This window comes from Saccostrea cucullata, unplaced genomic scaffold (genome assembly GCF_032062105.1).
Source record: "Saccostrea cucullata isolate Sc308-1 unplaced genomic scaffold, CSIRO_AGI_Scuc_v1 ctg13065, whole genome shotgun sequence".
NCBI lineage: Eukaryota > Metazoa > Mollusca > Bivalvia > Ostreida > Ostreidae > Saccostrea > Saccostrea cuccullata.
Genome location: NW_026921432.1, coordinates 1,950 through 6,998, shown reverse-complemented (window position 1 = coordinate 6,998; position 5,049 = coordinate 1,950). Strand labels below are relative to the sequence as shown.

The following is a 5,049-nucleotide window of genomic DNA, read 5'->3' as shown; positions in this document are numbered from 1 at the left end:
AAAGGAGGGGGGGGGATATTATCCATACTACAGGTGCCTGTGGTCCCATGCACAGACACTTCAAACTTTTCTTGCACAATTTCTGAAAGAAAAGATAATCATTAAGATGCATCATTATTGATATCCATATAAATATATGACAAATAATAAACTAAATAAAGCTATACAAAACAACTGGTTCTTTCGACCTGGCAAATCAGTCTACTGTAGAATATGAATTCACTATCTTGCAATTTTTTGTTCAAATTAGGATTAATTCTGATAAATGTAAAAATGTGAAAAGTTTATAGACGACAGACAACATCAGCCACTGATCAAAAAACTCACTTAGGCCTTAAAATGGTTCAGGTGAGCTGATACTGAAAAAGATAATTTCAATGCATGTGATTTTATTGATTTAGAAAATAATTAAGAAATCTGACCTTTTTTTTTTTTTTTTTTCATACACCTCTTGTCCTTGTAAGCATTTGGATTCCTGTAAAATGCATGTATATTTCAAAGTAGATGATTGCTGTTTGATCTAAAATAATTATGCATGCCTGTGCAGTTAGCATGTTTAGATTACCTGTCAGAATTGTTTTAAATTATTAAAATAAGGAATTTAAGCATGTTAAGAATATAAACCTTTAAATTTTGTTTACATGGCAAATAATTTCTTTTTAATCTTATGCTAATAGACATGGATTATTAAAATCAAAGTTATTTTACTTGGTTTGAATGATAATTTGAGCTAGTTCTCACCATATTCACAAGCCTAGTGACTAATTGGCTAAGCATCTACATCCACCAACTTGTCCAAGTTATCAAACGCCATCGCTGTGGGGATCATCTCAGACACAATGCAGCAACTATAAAATAATAAAAATAAGAGCTGAAAATGATCATGATCATGATCAAAATATATAATTAATTACATTGTACGTCATACTCTGATCTGAAAATGTTATCTTGAACAAAGGAACGTATAGGTAAAATTCTTTCTATCAGTTCGATCACAAACGAGGAAATTCGAGTTAAAATCCATGATCTTAAATTATTAGAAAATTGAAATAGTGCACTAACGATTTCACCGTCGGGCAGTTTATGTGTGGTGTCCAAACTAATGAACAGTAGCAGAAGCGTTCTTCATTCAAGGACACATAAAATACTGTACAATATTGTACCTACCGGGACTTAAAATGTCTTCATCTTCTTCCATCCAAAGCTAATCATGATTCCCCTGTTCTAGACACCCTCTTCCCAACTTTCCATCTGTTCAACATCAACATGGCATTCGATATTTTTGAATTTCGGCATGTTGTTTTAATTTATAGTTCATCGAGCCCGACCTCGATCCCGATGTTATTGTACTATTATTTGACACTTAAAAAATTCTAAGTAATTTTCCACAGTTTTCCAGCGCAGAAAATGGCTAAGTTTCTCATTTTATCATTTTTTCCAAAGAACTCCACTACTTTCCAAACCAAAAAATGTCTAAGTCCAATTTTTTTTTCAGATTCCAAAATATTCCAAAAACTTCCAGACACACTTTTCGAGTTTGGTATAGAAATGATTGGAATTCCATGGAATTCCAAAACTTTTCCAAACCCTTTGGAAAATCTACATTAGGGATGGTTTGCAACCTAGCGTATGTGGTAAACTGGTATCTACTGAACTCCAAGGGTTCTTTTGGTTTACCTGTACGTTATTCGTTTTAAGTCCTTGCTGATTATATTCTTTGTATTTGCCTATGCAAATTAAAGGTGTAGAGTGTCACCATTGGATAGTCAACAGCTTTATAACATGCTGTATGGATAGCTCTGCGTTTATTGAAAATCAAAGTTCATTTGCCTAAAACTCTTGCAACATTTAAAAAAGTTATTGGGTCTTATTTTAGTTGTTATGGCATAATTATTTAAGCCTGTTGAGTAGGAATGCACCTGCTGAGGTCCGATGTTACATGTGGTACAGTTACGCATGTTACCGGTATTTTACTAGGAACTAGTGCTAATTGTAACGGGGACCGTTACAGATGTTCCCCAAACGCTCCCCAACTTCCTTTTGGTGCCACATTCCCTGTAAGCTTCATTAAATAAGACAAACTCTATGCATTTGAGGCTTTAACAACATTTACCCAGAAAGTACCACGTTCATTCAAATTTTAGAATTCCACGCGTGCGCATGTGAATGCATGTGCGTAAAGACCATATCATCTTGTCTATACAATCTATATATTTCAATATACTAAATATTAAAGTATTTAATCCATAAGTATAAAAAAAATACGCTCATTAAATTGTATTTTTGATTTTACTCATTTCACGTAGAAGCACGTGCATACATGAGCATGATGGCATACCTTCTTGTAGAGGTCCACTACATCTATCTATGTTCTAATTCCCACCCCGTTTGATTGAAAACCAAGGGAGTTATAGCTGTTTAAAGTTTCAGCCAATCAGATTGCAGTGCACGTACACGCACGTGTATGCATGTGCATGATGACTATACCATCTTGTAGAAGTCCATTATGTCTATCTATGTTCCAAATCCCATCCTGTTTGGTTGAAAACCAAGGGAGTTATAGCTATTTAAAGCATAAGCCAATCAGATTGCAGCGCATGTGCATGCACGCGTTTTCATGATAATTGCTATACATCTTATTGTAGGATATCCTAATACATGCCTATGTTTAAAATTTCATAGGATTTCGTCAAAAAACAAGTTAGATTTTGAGACTTTAGTTTCAGCCAATCAGAGCGACGCGCACGTGCATGCGCGTGAGATCTTACTTTTTTGACCATGTCATTTTGTTTATGCTTCTAATATATACTTATAATATGAGTTTCAAAGCATTTCATCAATAATTTAAATAGTTACGTCTGTATCAATTATATTGGACATTTCTCGTGTTGCACGTGCGAGCTCTTGCAAGCACATGTGCATGCACATGCTTTCATGATAAATCTTATAATACAGGCTGTAGATCTCCCTAATATATGACTATGTTCAAAATTTCAAATGATTTTATCAAAAAACAAAAAAAGATATTGAGACTTTAGTTTCAGCCAATCAGAGCGAAGCGCACGTGCATGCGCGTGCGATCTTGCTATTTTGACCATGTCATCTTGTGCTTACTACTAATTTATCCTTACATTATAAGTTTCTAAACATTTCGTCACACAATAGAAAAGTTACGGTTATATCCATTTTATATTGGTCATTTTAAGTTTTGCACGTGCGCGCTCTTGCAAGCACGTGCGCGCAAAATGACCTTGATTCCGCAATCTACATAACATGCCTACTTACCCTAAAAAGGTTTCACCTAAGTCGGATGTGTAGTTTACAAGATCACTCGCGGACAAAATTTTCCCAGGAAGAAAAATAAGAATAAGAACTAGAACTGCGATCTCGTTGCGAGCAACGAGTAGGTCTTCCGTCCGATTCCGAAAAATAACCCATGAAATCGAGCTGAAAATGGATTAAACATATTTTGGACACATTGGGAATTGAAACGGGTCACGAGCGTGAAAATCCAATACGCTTATCGATTACGCTATTGAACAACTACTCTTACTTCACTTGTATGTACATATAATTCTGCAACAGTTAATCTGTCTTGGAATTATGAAAGAAGGGTCACTATTCATAATTTCGCGCCAAACGCAACGAGTAAATCTTAGCGAATTTCTCTTGGAATGTTCATTTAAATAGGTGAGATAGCTTCAATCAAATAACAAAAGAGCGTTCTTATCGCCTAGCCTAAATTTTGAGGTGTGGAAAGTATAACACACACATGAAACATATCGTATATAGGCAAATAACACTAAAGCAGCGAAACAGCTATTAATTGGTAATTTTTCAATTTTCAATCACGAAAGTTGACTATGCCGATTACTTACACTTTCATGAAAAAGGTGGTATGTTTCACCGAAAAAAATGCTTCGATCGCCCTACGAGGGTCAAGAAATAAGATTCTATTATCTTCAATAACTTGCATTGAGAAAATAAAATGTTTATATAGGTCAATTAAACGGTCTTTGAAAAATTGTTATCTTTAAAAATAAAATATTTTCTTATTGTAACAGTTGTCCTTTCTATTGATTTAATATTACACAAGTGTGCATGGGAAAACAGTGGTCACGTTTTTTACCTACTACATTCTTGAAAAACTATTAATTTTAACTATGATTTAAGCTATGTGTTACCGTTATGCAAAGCAAAAGATATAGATATTGTACTTCGTTTGCACATCAATTCTTTTCTATTTCTACTTTGAGAAACAACCAAAACCAATTAAAGAAGACTTGTATGTAGACCTTGGATAATAAATGTAGTTTGACACCGAATTGCAACGAACCTACGACGTGACAATCCAAGTATCCCTTCACATTTCATTGTTCCTTATGTTACTTTCGTTCAAGCAAACGCTCAGCTGCCTCTGTAAACCCCTATTGCGAAATGTCGGAATTGACAGAGACCGCCGCCATTAAGATCACGCTTCAGACTTTTGAATGTTAATATCTCGAGTTCGAATTCATCAATTTACAAACAAATTATATATTCAGCCTAATGAGAAATGTTTCTATCAACCATACTAATATGATTTGAAAATATTGAAAAACAAAAAAGTTTAAAAATTTGACTTTTTTTCTTTGCATGCCGTTACGACAGGAAGTAGAGACGACGTACAAAAGATCGCGTCTTCGATAGTTCTTATCACGATCTATAATCCCTGAAAGTTCCACAGTGATATCTTTAACCGTTCTTTAGATTATCCACGAACAAAATGTCAATTTAAAATCAGATAATTGTCCGTAACTTGGCACCAGAAAGGAATTTCCAAAAAATCTCCAGGATATAGTAAATGCATAAAGCAACACATTGTTCCTGCAAATTTCATAAAAATCCATGCAGTAGTCTTCGAGAAATCACGTGCACAAAATTTGATGGTCAGAAATATTATAATTATAATGAGCTCAGGTGAGCTTCAACGCCTTTTGCGCTGGAAAGATATAGACTCAAAAAAGCAATTAAGCAATCCTTCCTCTACCTTCACTGAAAATCTCAAGT

General features: G+C 34.4%; 1 long non-coding RNA gene across 2 annotated transcripts; it reads right to left on the bottom strand.

Annotated features, from left to right (window-relative positions):
• Positions 1-424: 424 nt before the first annotated feature.
• Positions 425-1,285, bottom strand: LOC134259941 (uncharacterized). 2 transcript variants are annotated; one of them, XR_009990431.1, is made up of 3 exons: positions 1,168-1,285; positions 742-848; positions 425-475 (listed from the first exon to the last, which is right to left on the bottom strand). It is a non-coding gene; the product is annotated as an uncharacterized LOC134259941 (long non-coding RNA). The 2 variants fall into 2 exon arrangements; XR_009990430.1 differs by having other exon boundaries at positions 451-520.
• Between the last annotated feature and the right edge of the window lie 3,764 nt (positions 1,286-5,049).